This window comes from Triturus cristatus, chromosome 1_2 (genome assembly GCF_964204655.1).
Source record: "Triturus cristatus chromosome 1_2, aTriCri1.1, whole genome shotgun sequence".
NCBI lineage: Eukaryota > Metazoa > Chordata > Amphibia > Caudata > Salamandridae > Triturus > Triturus cristatus.
Window position 1 is genome coordinate 112,881,741 of NC_140580.1, and position 15,938 is coordinate 112,897,678.

Sequence of the window (15,938 nt, forward strand, 5' to 3'; positions counted from 1 at the left end):
CACTCATTCTTCAATAAACCTTGACATATATATATATATATATATATATATATATATATATATATATATATATATATATATATATATATATATATATATATATATATATATGTATATATGTATATATATAAATAAATCTGGATAAAAAATTCCCCACGAGTGCTGTACTTCGTACCTTGGAGCAGTGATATATATATGTAAAACATTCTTAAACTTTTAAGATGCAGTCACTCACTGGATGATGCCATCAGTGATGTCATCAGTTATGTCATTTGAGATGTCCTCAGTGATGTCATCAGTTATGTCACTGACCATGTCATGAGTGATGTAATGTGTGACATCATCAGCAGGGCATTGCGAGGGTGCAAGTTATACTGAGGTCAGCTAACTATAGTAGCTGAATTTCTCTGCTTTTGTGCGAGTTAAATGTCACCCTAACTATAACATCCCTGTACCCTTTGGTTTTTTCTAAGAATATATATATATATATATATATATATATATATATATATATATATATATATGGTTTTTGAGACTGATTATGTATGGCACCCCAAAAAAACACTATTATAAAGTTGTCAAAACAATTAGGACATTGAAATAGGACAGGCAATCAGCGATAACATTTTAATGCCTGATGTCCTTTTGCTGCCGAGTTACACACTGATGTAAATACATATTCTGTTTTCTATGTTCATTGCACCATGTGACCCATTATTTGCACTTTAAAAATGAAGTCCTTCCGTGCAAGCGCTGTCATGTGAACAAGGCAGAGGAGCTGCCGAAACGCATCATGGTGGAGTGTTGCTTGTAATAAAGAACTAATCAAGCACCTATCTGGGTCCTTTCTCGCTTTTTTCCAGTGGAGTGGCATGGAGGCGTAAGGCGAGCTTTTGTTTATATATATATATATATCTCACTTATCCTCAATATACACGCACTCTCAAAGTAACAGTGCTACAAAGAAAACTCTTTATTGCTCGCTCCGCGTTTCGACAACTTAATGTCTTGATCACACAATCGTGTGATCAAGACATTAAGTTGATGAAACACGTAGCGAGCAATAAAGAGTTTTCTTTGTAGCACTATTACTTTGAGACTGCGTGTATATTGAGGATAAGCGAGACTGTGATAGCCGGGTAGGGCATACCGGCTTTACGCACCACCTGACTATGGGCTCAATCCTGGAATGACCCGGTTTGTGGATTTAATATATATATAATGCTGCTGTTTTGATTAAAGTGCTTCCAAGATTCCCCTGCGTGGCCTCTGCTCTTTTCGCAAGGAGGAGGTTCTGTTGATTTGATACGCGTCAGCCAGGGACGCGATTCAGAGGCCCCCGCTGTGCAAGTTGGCCGAGACATTACTGGAGTCTGCTACGGCGGTTTTGTTTGATGTTCCAAGGTATTGGTTGGTCACAGCCCGCCTCCAGGTCTGGGAGAAGAAGAGGCGGTGTATTGGGGTCATTGACTTCGTGCCTGGGCATTCTTGCCCCCGCCTACACTAATCCTCAACTTGGGGGCTGCAGCGGTCTTGGGGACCCGAGGAGGCGCTTGAATTTGAACTTTAAAGGATATTGGCTCTCACTGACACCGCGATCCTGCTTGCCGCTGACCATTTGGTTCCACAGACCCCATGCATCACCTACCTCGGGAGAAGTGCATCCTGGGACATGTAGTTCACCAGTATCCCGTGAACTGCGTTTGGGTGAGCTTTCATCTGATGGGGGAGGAGCGGGTTTCCACCAATAGAGACATGGCAGGACTAATATAATGCGGTGGGTGGCAGCCTCCTCTTAATTTTGGCACTGAAGAAGGCCGACAAGGCCGAAATGCATTTGCCGCTGTTTTGATTAAAGTGCTTCCAAGATTCCCCTGCGTGGCCTCTGCTCTTTTCGCAAGGAGGAGGTTCTGTTGATATATATATATATATATATATATATATATATATATATATATATATATATATATATATATATATATATATATATAACCAGCGCCAAAGTTATTCAAAATAGAATTTTGAGATTTCCTATGGAAACTCGGTCCTAACTATAACTATCTACTGGCGACCACCAGTAGATAATATGTATATTACCTACTGGCGGTCGCCAGTAGGTAGTTATAGTTAGGACCCCTTTTCCATAGGAAATCCGCAACATTCTATTTTGAATAACTTTGGCGCCAGTCGACGAATCCTCGCGAATTTTTCAAAATAGGTGGGGCGCTACGCTACGCTCCTACCCTGAAAGTCTCGGGGGGATTCGTCAAGCGGGGGCTGAGATAAAAGGGGGGTCCCAAAACGCGTTTTCCCCATGCATTTTTCCATAGGACCTTTAGACACAGCTACAGCCCGAACGGCTGAACAGAATTACTTGAAATTTGGCAGAGAGGTAGCCATAAGGTCAAGGAAGTGCCTTTTGCAGGTCTGGTGTAAATCTGTTCAGTATTTCCGGAGAAAATAGCATTTAAAAGCATATATATATATATGCGCGCAGGGTGCGCGCACCGTGCGAGCACCGTGCGAGCACCCTAACGTGCGCGAGCGTAATTCTGATTGGTGGTTACATGGTAGTCAACGTTCGAATCGGTCGAAATCAGGAAGTGTCGGACGCCATTTTGTTTGTTTTCAGTGCGAGAGTGAAAAAGGAAGGTGGCGAACGTGAAAAGGGGGCAGGGTAGAGAGTTCCTGACCCCCTAGCCTTTGTCAGGGGGTCCCTGAAGGACCCCGAAGGCAAAAAAAAAAAAATTTTTTTAAAAAAATCGCGGGGGTGCGCGCACAGTGCGCGCACCCTGAAAAACACCAAAAATAATTCGCAGGGTGAAAACCCAAAAAAAAAAAAATAATTTTTAATACGTAGTTTACTGTAAAATAAATATATAAAAAATAATACATAAATAAATTAGCATTTAAAAAACCGTACAAATTCACTGAAAAAACCATAGGTTTCACACACGTTATAGTTAGGAATTAGCATTTAAAAAACCTTGCTAATTCACTGAAAAAACCATAGGTTTCACACAAGTTATAGTTAGCTGTACATTTCACTCGTAAAAAACCAATGAAATTCCACATTATAGTTAGATCAGGTAACTATAACTTGCGCGACCGCAATCCACAATGTGTAATTTCAGATGTCATCATTGATGTCATGAGTGATGTCACTGACCATGTCATAAGTGATGTAATATGTGACGTCATCAGCAGTTTATTGTGGGCGCGCAAGTTATAGTTACCTGATCTAACTATAACGTGGAATTTCATTGGTTTTTTACGAGTGAAATGTACAGCTAACTATAACTTGTGTGAAACCTATGGTTTTTTCAGTGAATATATATATATATAATTTACTGCTTATGACCTAAGATCGTACATCACTCATGGCATGATCAGTGACATCACCGATGTCATATCAAATGACATCACTGATGACATCAACAAGTGTGTGTAAATGTTTTTAAGAGTTTCTGGGTGTTAAACATATATACTAACCTACTACCAAGGTTAAATTAGTACCACTACTAAGGTGTGATACTACTTCTAACATATATTATGTGAGTGGCTGTGTGACTGTATGTATCTGTCTGCATGGGTGTGTGAATGGCTGTATGGGTGTATATGTGGGTGTGTGGGTAGCTCTGTGGGTGAGTGAGATGCTGTGTGAGTGGCTCTGTGAGTGGGTAAGCGGGTGTGTAAAGACTGTATGGGTGAATAATTAGGTGTCTAAATGGCTATATGAGTGAGGGACTGTGTGTAAGTGACTGTAGTGGTGAGTGAGTGGCTGTTTGAGTGGGTGTTTGATTAATTGAGTGGGTGTGTGAGTGGCTGTATTGGAGAGTAAGCATCTGTGTGAATAGCTGTATAGGTGAGTGAGTGGATGTGTGAGTGCTTGTATAGATATGTTAATGGGTATGTAAGTAGTTGTGTGGGTGTGTGAGTGCTTGCATGGGTGAATGTGTGGCTGTGCTCAGAGGCTGTATGAGTGAGTGGGTATGTGAGTAACAGTATAGGTAAATAGGTGGGTGTATGGGTAGCTGTATGGGTGAGTGTGTGGCTATGTGACAGGCTGTACGGGTGAGTGACAAGTTGTTTGGGTAGCTGTATGGGTGAGTGAATGGTTGTGTGAGTGGCTGTATGAGTGAGTGAGTGGGTATGTGTGTGAGTGGCTCTATGGATGAGTGAGTAGGTATGTGAATACTGGTATGGGGCTTAGAATGGGTATGTGACTAGTTGTATAGATGTGTGAGTGGGCATATGAGAGGTTGTATGGGATATGAGTGGATGTGTCAGTGGTTCTGTGGATGTCTTCAGTGATGTAATTTGAGATGTGATGAGTGATGTGACTGACCATGTCATGAGTGATGTAATATGTCAGGTCATAAGCAGTTCATTGTGAGGGCGTAAAGTTATAGTTAGCTTAGGTAACTATAACTGCTATATTTCTATGGTTTTGTACAAGTGAAATTTCAGCCTGACTAGAACGTCCCTGTAACTTTTAAAAAAGGTTTAAAGATGCCTTACGAGACAAAGTGACCAAGACCAATCTTGACCACCCTAAACTACACAGTCTAGGAGACCTAAACATTTAGTTTGACTGGAAGAATCTTACCATAAAACAGCTATCATAGCCAACCTTGAAGCCTTCAACCTGTACCAAATTGTTTCTGTCCCTCCTAACTACATGGGACACACTCTAGATCATATCTGCATCCTTGGGAGAATCCACAGTGGCAGACAACTCCTCCATAAGCTGGAATGAACAGATCATCCCCTTCAATATCAATGCACCTATCAATGACAACACTTCATACACACCAAAAACTAACAACAATCACTCATACAATGGAAAAAACTAGACATCAACAAACTCAACTTCCATCTTGAAGGAGCCCTAGTAAACATGCAACTGAAAGACATATGTGCCGTATACAACTGGATTTCCACAGCACTGGACAGACAGTTACCAATAAAGAGCACATCCAGGGTTGACCACAAAAAGAATCCATATGGATTATTGACAGCATCAAAATAATGAAAACACAACTCAGCACACTACAACACAATGGGAGAAAATCAACTAATAAAACAGACAAAACCATACTATGCACTATAACAGAGTTTACAGAGACCCATCAGAACGACAAAAAGTAACCCTCCCCCACACAGATAACTGAAGTCGACTGCCCTTATAAAGAACATCACAAGTTTCTAGCAGAATACCACAATCCAGAAAACCAGAAACACCACAATTGTAATACTTCTGTGATAAATCCTCCATGGAATTGTTTTCACAAAATAAAAATAAATAACATTATAATAAGGAGATTGGACAAAACACTGCACCAACATCTGAATCAGCATACATTTAAAAAGACCAAAGCAATCTTCCATTACTACATACATACAGTACCCGATCAGAAAAAGATTTCCTTGATGTTATCATAACAAGCAGATCGTCAGGCTCACCGTAAGACTATGCCCTAGTGTAAAACTCTGCTCTGTTCGTGGAGTTTGCCGAATTTGTCAACTCCGCGTTGCGCAGAGCACGGAGTTACCATTAAACTCTGCACTACGCAGTGGAGCAGAGTTTTTTTTGTGGTCCACGTGCAAAAAATGCAATTTCACGTGCACGACTTGCTGGGCGCTCGCGATCACCTATGACATTTTCAGGGCCTTTCGTGGGCGCCATGAGATTTGCTAGACAGCCGCATGATTTTCTCCTCGAGCAGCATCAAAATCTTCCCAAACTGATGATTTGGAGTTAAAAACCTCCTAGAATTGACATTTGGCAGTCTTTTTTTCTTTTCTTGTTTTGCAACTGGTAGGAAGTGCCCCAGAGTCTCCAACTTCCTGTTCCTGTCCAGCAGGCTCCTCCCAGTGCTTTGTCCATCTCTTGTCACTTTTCATTTGGAATTGGAGCTGGAAGGATCACTCTTTGTGTCTGCTGCATATCCCATTGGATTTAAGGACTTTGAGATTTAACAAGTAATTTGAAAAACTGGTGCTGTTTGTTTGATTGGGGCCATTCACATGGATTTATTTGTACTTTTAATGGATTTTTAAAATGTATTTTGGTGGGTGAACTATTGTTTCAGTAGAGGCCTACTGATTTCTTTGCATTTCATTTTTCTTCTTTTGTAAAGGAAAAATGTTTCACAGTTTACTACATTTTCTACATGTTTTTTCAATAGATTTAAAATTTTGATTGAATTCACTATATGGCCTAGTCTGCCAATTCGCCTACCCGCCAGCAGGCCCAGTGCTAATCATGGGTGGATGAAACAACAGATTCTGTGGTGTTAACAGCATTTAGGTCATGGATGGATTTGGATTGCAGAGGTGTGGTGCAGCGGCCAGGGCAGCTGACTTCAGAGCACAGGACTCACGGTTCAGTCCCTGGCTCTGGTGGCAGATCAGCTCAGCACCATGTGACTCTGGGCAATAGCTCACTTAATTTCCACAACGGCCCCCAGCGCCTTGAGACCCGTAAGGGTGAGTAGTTTGCACTTTACAAATACCGAATTTCCCATTTTTTCATTTATTAAAATACAAAATGTTCTTTTTTGTGGTATTTCATGTTTTTTTCCTGCAACCAGTATTGTAAATGTTTTAGGCATTGCTGAATTAATGATGTTTTCTCTGTTTTACCATGCCTCTTTTGTCTGTCCAGTGTGTGTGCCTGTGTGTTTGCCATAGGACAACATTTGCCTTTGTTCCAAATGCCATGCACCTACTGGCCAGTGGCCATTTTGTATTGTCAGTGCACTGTCCCAGCCTAGAACTACATATGCTGTTTGATTGTTTTACAGGCCTCCTGCCTCTTGTTGTTGGAGCTTGAGAGTGACCATGTGACTTGTGGCCATTTTGTGTAAGCAGCCAGTGTGCTTTTGCCATAGGCCTACATGTGTTATTTGTTCTAGGCTTCCAGCTTCTTGTTGTGATCTTGTGGCTGGCGACCAATTTGTCTAGGCAGCGAGTGTGCTTTTGCCATAGGCCTACATGCATTCTTTGTTCTAGGCCTCCAGCTTCTTGTTGTGACCTGACCATGTATCTGGAGGCCATTTTGTGTAGGCAGCCAGTGTGCTTTTGACATTGGCCTGCATGCGTTCTTTGTTCTAGGCCTCCAGCTTCTTGTTGTGACCCTGTGGCTGGCAGGCATTTTGTGTAGGCAGCCAGTGTGCTTCTGTTTTTGCCATAGGCATGCATGCATTCTTTGTTCTAGGCCTCTTGCTTCTTGTTGTGACCATGTGGCTAGTGGCCTTCTTGTGTATGTAGCCAGTGTGCTTTTGCCATAGGCCTGCATGTATTCTTTGTTCTAGGCCTCCAACTTTTTTGCATAATTAAAAATGTCTTGTTTACCATTTCCTAATACGTTAATCAAAAAAGGGAGGGAGAGAGGTACGTAGTGGACCTGGACTCCTGTTTGAGATAAATCAATCAAAAGAAATCCACTAGAAAGTTTTAAACTAATATCCTTCCAGATGTTTAGTTATTCCTTAAGGGAAAATATTTATTTTTCTTCAAATAACCCTCACCCACCGAAAGGCCCCTTGGTGAGATACTTCATCATTGGGTTCTTCCCATGCGGTGCGGGACAGGGAGTGCTGCGACCCCCGGAGATGGGGGAGCCTTCACTGGAAGGTGTGGGCTATATTACTAGAAAAATAGGAGTTGAAGGCTCAGTGAGTTAGTGAACAAAATATCTAAAAAATACCTGACTGCTGGGGACCTAAACTTTATTGAATCCTGTGGCTGCTATTGCTAAAAGAAACAGGTTTGGAGGTGCACAATATAATGTATGTGTAACTCCTGGTCTACATGTTTCAAGCCTTCCCCTGCGGCTTAACCCATAGTTAAAGGTCTTGTTCATGAAACTTTCTCTACTGAGTTGAAGATAGGAGTGGCCATTAGTTACTGATCTCAACTCCTGCTGTGTTCACCTGTTGTTCACAAGTCAACAACACTACACCTTTACAGTGAGTATATAATTAATTATCAATAATCAAGCAATATTACTTACCACCGCCCGTCACTGACGCTAGCTCACCCCCTTCTGCTGCCGCATCTGCAAACAGGCTGCTGCCATCAATGCGGGCCCGGCACTGGTGATCGGTGCGGCTAGAAAAAAAGATAACACATTTCTTAGATGCCAGATATGCCTCCCGCTATTATTTTTTTATAGCAACACACCATTCACTACAATTTGGATATATTACAGACAGTATTTACTATCAAAAATTTCAGGTTGGGCATTTTGTTGGTGGCAATTTTTTAAAAAGCCTCAAGAGAGGCTGTTAAGGAGTGGCTAGAGCTATTGACAGATCTGATGTTTTGAGAATAAATAGCATATGGCCTTCGTTGGCAAATGCAATGGGGCCGTCCTCCTCATACTTCTTCCCAGATATGGTGCACAATCATCAGTTTACCAACTGCTGCTAATAATACCAGGCCTGTTAAGAAGACACAACTTTGAGGTGTCCACCGCGACCATGGCCACTCTCTTATTTTAGTGATTGAGCCTTCTCATCTCAACAAACATGTATAGAATACCTTATTTGGGCAATGGGCATGCAATCTGCACGGCACAGGAGTAGTAGTACTATATATGCGACCAATGGGTTCTCTGAGTCTTGAAGTACCATCACTAGGCAGTCCACAACATAAGGGGAGAGGGAAAGCTGACTGACAAAGCAGAAGAAAGGAAGATACAGGCAGACTAGTAACTATAGACTAGAGACAGTTTGAAGTAAAGCACAGAAACTTGAAATATAAAAAAATAAGATCAATAAGATAATGCAGGGATAACAAGAATTTTGAAACAGATTGGTCGAAGAGGATTTGGAAAACAAATATAAAACGGGTAGACATTATTCAAAAAGGAGCAGAAAAGTTTGGGGAATAAATATATTAATGTTAACACCAGGAAGACTTACTGGGGACAGCAGAGCCATCAGCCGAGGCATTCTGGGAGGCACCTCCAGCTCCCGGACCCTCATCCTCCTCAGCCCTCTTCTTATCCCTGGATGCTAATTTAAGACATAAATAAAGACAAAATTAGATTGGTGGTAAATAAATATCTCTTCAAAATATTTTTTGACAGTCAAAGGCAATCGCAATAACATTGAACTTTTCTAAACCAGATCGACTAGTAGTAGTATATCGCAGAACCATCCTATCCTATTAGAAATTTCCAAAACTTACCTTCCAAGCCCTATTCCAAATTTAGTAAACTACATTCTGGAATTAATAATAACAAATTGCAACAAATGATGTTTGCTTCTTATCAAATCTAATCGCAATCTCTCAACCCCCTTTGACGGGCCAATGCACTAATACCTTATTACCTATTATTACAACGATGTTGGGCGGACACCATTGCGGTTCTGGAAACGCCCGACCTTGGGTCGAAGGTCAAGACCGCACTATTACGAATCAATGCGACCGCCACTTGTCAATGGAAGCTTGTGCTGCAGGAAGAAAAGGCCCGCAGCACAAGCTTCCATTGAAAAACGGATGTTGTTGTTCACAAACATCCCTGCACCGTCCGGGTGGCATGCACCATGCGGTTACAAAATTACAAATAACTAATTACAGAACTTCTTACATAATCATCACTAATGACATCATTCCAAGCAAGCGCCAACAAGTACGATAACTAGGTTAGGTAGCACCAAGTAAGCTAAGCACCTGTCTAGAATAACTATGACATAATATTTGAAAATGTAACTTACCTGCATGTGAGCTACATGCTTGCTATTATTAGGGAAATAACTATTAGCTATAGCATAGAACACACAGCTCAACTCCACCGTCAACCGTGATGCCCCCACCACCTCGACCGGTGCCAACCTCGCAGCCAAAGAACTCCACAGATGGATCACCAACTGCACAGACAGGCTCGCACCCATACGTAACCCAGACAGACAGCGCCCCAGAAAGGCCACCTGGTTCTCTGCCGACCTCCAAGAATCAAGACACACCTGCAAACGTTTCGAGAAGAACTGTAGAAGCAGCAAATCCTCTGAAGGCCACACCACCTATAAGGACGCCATGATAAAAATACTACCAATGCATCAGATCCACCAAAAGGACCTTCCTCCAGAACAAGATCCTCACCAGCTTCAGCAACTCTAAGGATCTCTTCAGCATCATCCAGAAATTCACCAAACCCCCCCAGAAAACCCGCGGACATCACCCCCTCCCAGGACCTCTGCAACCAGCTTGGCTCCTACTTCCATCTGAAAATCAAGGGCCTCTACGACAACTTCAATGACCAGACCCATTACTCCGAAACCACTGTCTCCTCCAGCAATGCCAACCAGACCACCATCTCCTTCTGGACTCTAGTCACCACCGAAGACATGGCATCGACCATGAAAGGCATCCACTCAAGAGTCCCCACGGACCCCTGACCCTGCACATCTTCCACAGAGCCACCATTGCACTGGAACTACGACGCACCATCAACACAACCTTCGAAACCGGCAACTTTCCCGATGACTGGAAACATGCATAAGTCAGACCGCTACTCAAGAAACCCTCATCAGATCCTGCGGACCTCAAGAACTACCGACCCATATCCCTCCTCCCTATCGCAGAAAAAGTCACAGAGAAGACCGTCAACGCCCAACTAACCAAATTCATCAAAGAAAACTCCATCCTTGACCGCTCCCAATCCGGATTCAGCAGTAACCACAACACTGAGACCACTCTACTGGCCACCACAGATGACATCCGCACCCTCCTAGACCAAGGACACACCACAGCCCTGATACTCCTTGACCTCTCTGCAGCCTTCGACACAGTCTCCCACCACACACTCACCGCCAGACTCCACAACGCCAGCATACAGGGAACCACCCTCAACTGGCTCCACTCCTTCCTCATCGGCAAAAGCCAAAGAATCAGACTTCCACCTTTCCTCTCCCATCTCACAGAAATCAACTGCGGAGTACCCCAAGGTTAATCGCTCAGCCCACGCTCTTCAACATCTACATGGCCTCCCTCGCCGCTATCAACAGACATCACGGACTCAACATAGTATCCTATGCTGACGCCACCAAGCTCATTCTCTCCCTCACCATGGACCCCATCACCACCAGGCTGAACTTCCAGGAAGAAATGAAGGAAGTTGCATCCTGGATGAGCAACAGCTGCCTGAAGCTCAACTCGGAGAAGATAGAGGTCAGACCCTCCCCTTCTGCATGGGACAAACCTGATGGCCCACAGCCCTGAGCAGTCCCTCCACCCCCAAGCCCGAAAACTCAGCATCGTACACAACTCCTCCCTCTCCATGACCCGACAAGTCAACGCCGTCGCCTCCACCTACTTCAACACCCTATGCATCCTCTGGAAGATCTTCAAATGGACCCCCCGAATCAAGGAAGGCCGTCACCCAAGCATTCATAACTAGCAGACTGGAGTGCGGAAACGCCCTCTACGCTGGGATCAAAAAGTCTCTGCTCCACAAACTGCAGACCATACAGAACACTGCAGCCAGACTCGTCCTCGGCATCCCTTGACACAAACAGATCACCCAACACCTGCTAAACCTCCACTGGCTCCCTGTCGGGAAGGGAGTAACTTTCAAGATACTCACCCACGCCTACAAATGCCTCCATTACACCAGACCTCAATATCTCAACAATGGAATCTCCTTCCACGTACCAAAGAGGAACCTCCGATCCGCCGATTTCGCCGTCTCTGAACCCCCACGCATCCACAGAGAAAGACCTGGTGGAAGATCCTTCTCCTACATCGTGGCCAAGACCAGGATCAAGCTCCTGATCGACATCAGATGCACCCCCGCCCTGCACATCTTCAAGAAGATCATCAAGACCTGGCTCTTTGACGGACTGGAGCTGCTCCCCCCAGTGCCTTGAGACCCTCACGGGTGAGTAGCGCACTTAAAACTCCCTGATTGATTGATTGACGAAATAATAAAAAAGTTTAATTTTAATAATTAGTTAGCTACTCACTTAGCCCCATGCACTCAACCCCTAGCAGTTCCAGCAGGTCCTGCTCTTGGTCCAGGATGTCAGACCAGCGGTGTGTCAACAGCTGATGGGTGCACTGACCCCAGATCAGCGGTACACTGCCCGCCGCATCCTGGCCCAGCACTGATGGCGCTCCCACATCCCATACCCGGACCCAGGCCTGCTGCCAGGGTGGAGGGGAGGTGGCGCTACATATAGAAAACCAGCGCAGCCACCTCCACCTTGGAAAACTGCCCTGCCTGGTGCCGCCTTCCACAAGAAATGCAGTTGCTTCTTGCACACCTTGGTGCGCCCTTATCTGCCATGGGGCTGGGGGGAAAGAGAGAAAAAAGAAACGGGGTTAAAGAAGGAAGGAGGGTAATAAGGAAGTAGTAAAGCTAAAAATAAAAAAGTACAAAACTAATGCAAAAACACAAAAAATAGCAAAATATACATTTAAGAAAACATAGGGTAGGATAATAAATAAAAAAGATGAGAAAAAAATATTTTAAAAGCCAAGGATTACAGAGATTAAAGAAGTATGAAAAAGTAGGCCCTAGCACCATAAACAGAGTAAGAAACAAGATGGCCACGCCCATGCATAACCGCGTGGTGCAGTTCGTGAAATGTTTCCACCCGAACACGCAATTCACGTTGACCTATGGCGGAAATATCACGCAAACAAGCGACAAGCAACTCCGCCCACTCGCAGAACTCTGGGTAGTGCAGTGGAGTTTTTTTGCCGCTTTGCTACTTACTTCAGACCCGGCACCTCCTAAAATCTTTAACGATATCATTCCCACAACCAATGCAGAGGAGATAGATAGATGCTTACTCACCAAGTCAATGGAACTATTTTCATTCACACCTGAGCTCAAAAAGTAAAACCTCGACCCAACCAACCTAGCAAACTACAAGTCTATACCAAATGGACCATTCTTAGGAAATATATTTGAAAAAGCAGGGTTTACCCAACTTTCATATTTAACAAATGATAATGACTTAGGGTCAGACCAACAGTCTGGCTTCAAACCAGGCACAGGCACAAATCCAGCCACCACATTAATTTTGGATGACCTTCAATTCACAGTGGACAAGTGTGTAGTGGCTTCCCTATTGCTTCTGGATTTATCAGCTGAATTTGGCATTGTCCACCAATGCCATCTACTACAAAGACTCCATCATCCTGGAGCATGTGAAAATGCTCTAAAATGAATTGCTTCTTATTTCAAAGACAGACAAAGTGTAGTTTACTTATCGCCCTTCTCATCAGCTAATCACACCCAACTCAGTGTCGCCACTCAACGGTCCATCATATCCCGTCTATTATCCAATATCTACCTAACCTCCTTATCGAACCTGATTGAATCATTCAACCTTACCTATAAAAACTGTGCAAATGACATAGAAATAATTTTTAAAATGGATGGCCTGAAAGACCTTTACAACCCAAAACTTGATGACTGCCTTCGTGCCATAAGTACAAGGATGATGGATAACCATCTAAAGCTCAAAAACGCAAACAGTGAGATCATGATCTGCAGACAATTGCAAAAATGCAAGTCTACTGCCACATGGCCCAACAACATCAAGAGAAGTCAGAAACCTAGGGGCAACACTGGAGTCCGGAGTCAGACCTATCCATTGGACCACATGTTAACAAACTTCACAAGGTGTGCCTTCGACAAAATAAAAGCACTGTGTAACATCTTTCTATGTCTTCTATACCAGTAGAAACTGCAAGCCATCCTCACACTCATAGTCTCCAAGTTTGACTATGCCGACAGCCTATTTCTTGGTGTACCCCCACTAATCATACGCAAAATATAACTCATTCACGACAGCTCACAGATAAGGAACAGCCCAACTAGCAAACAACTTTCTATATGCAGGTAAGAAAATATTTGACTGGGTATTATACAGTTATGCTAATTGATACATACAATTTCTGGCCCACTTTAGTAATGCTCAACCACTATGTTGTCAACAGCCAACTGAAACTTAACCTATTACACCCATGTGAGAAATTGGGTTACTGGATGACTGGGGTGTGAACCCAAGACAAGCAGCAACCACAATTCTAGTAAGGGTAAGGCATAAGCAAACCCCAAATTTACCTGTGCTCAACCCCCTGGTAGTTTAACACAGAGCTGACAGTCTTAAGTTAGAGGCGATGTTTAAAGTATCTGTGCAACACTTTAAACAGTAAAATAGTGAAAACACCACACAAGGTTAGAAAAATAGAGCAAGCTTTACCAAATGAAACAAGATAAAAAAAAAAAATCCTATCAGTGGAACTAGAGTTATGAATTTTTAAAGATTGATCTGCAATATGGTGTCTAAAAGCATAAAGTGCTAAGCAGGGATATCTACTCACGCTGGACCAAGTCAAATCCAAAAGTTCAAGCTGACCGTGATGGAGTGCAGGTTGGATACAGTCCCAGATTAGTCCCGCTGAAGGTTTACCTTCTCAAGGTTTATGTCAAGAGCCCCGTTCACGTGGAATAATATCGCTGGTAGCATGGAGAGAGCCTCTGGCAGTGGTCGGCATGGTTCAAGAAGGCTGAGGTTTGCGGATGGGTGGGCAGGAGCCTCATATGGATGATCCACACAGGCAATCTATGCTTGCTGTGTCAAGTGATGAACTTGCGGTGGCTCGTGTGGATTTCCAGTGCAAGCGTCACTGTTTTGGTGCACATGGGGCCATTTGCCATTGGGAAGAGCCCAAAAGCTTGAATTTAAGAGCTCGAGAGCCACTCCAAGTGCCCAGGTCCTGAGAGGTGCCTCTTGGGGGACAGGATTTCACTGAAAAAAGGTCCAGGAGCTGTGGGGAGCCTCTTATGTCCCTGAGGCTCAGATCAGGAGGCCAGCAGTCACTCTGGGGTTATTGGATTCACGTTGGAGGTGTAGATCCAGTTCTTCTTCCTAAGGCAATAGGGTAGGAGACAGCAGGGCAACACTGCAGGTGAGAAGTTCTTGTAGAGCAGCAGTCCAGCAGAGTGGCAGTCATAACACCACAGCAGTCCTTCTTCCTGGCAGAGTATCCACAAGTCCAGAAGTGTACTGATGTGGTGGTGTCTGAGGTGCTTCTATTATACACTGGTGCCCTGGTTCTTCAATGTGGGAGAAACTTCTAGACAGTGAAGTGCATGAGATTCCCTTCCTTCCCCGCCCTGGCTTCAAACTGGCTTAAGTGACAATGCAGGATCATTAAGCCCTTTGTATGGAGATAGGACCCAGTCCATTCAAGTGAAAGTGAAGATGGGTCCAGCTCCTCACTCCCATCCTGCTAGTATTGGTTCATCCAGTCACACCTAAGCTACTATTGTGTGTGGCTGTCTAGGAGGAATACACAAAGCCCAACTCCCAACTACACCCGGTCATGTGACCAGAGACAGGCTGCAGGCACAACATGGTTAAGGCAAGAAAATGCCAACTTTCTAAAAGTGACATTTTCAGAAGCATAATTTAAAATCCAACTTCACCATGAGTCTGGATTATACATTAGGATTCCAGGGACACTAAAAATGAACCAGTATATCTTCTCCTTTTGAAATTACACTTATAAAATGTCATCCTGTGGGATAGATAGGCATTGAAATAGTGAAAAACTAATTTAGGAGTTTTTCACTACTAGGACATGTAAAATCTAAATACATGTCCATTTCTTGAAATGCAGTGCAGTCTGCCCTTGGGACTACCTGGAGTATACCTTAAGGGTGACTCTTATGTATTGAAAAGGAAGGTTTGGGCCTGCAAAATATTTATCTTGCCAAGTTGGCATCACAGGTTAAAACTGCACACACATGCTCTGCAATGACAGGCATAAGACATGTTTAAAGGGCTACTTAAATGGGTGGCACAATCAGTGCTGCAGGCCCAGTAGCATTTAATTCAAAGGACCTAGGCACATGTTGTGTACTTTATTTATAAGTAAATTAAATATGCCAATAGGGTATAAGC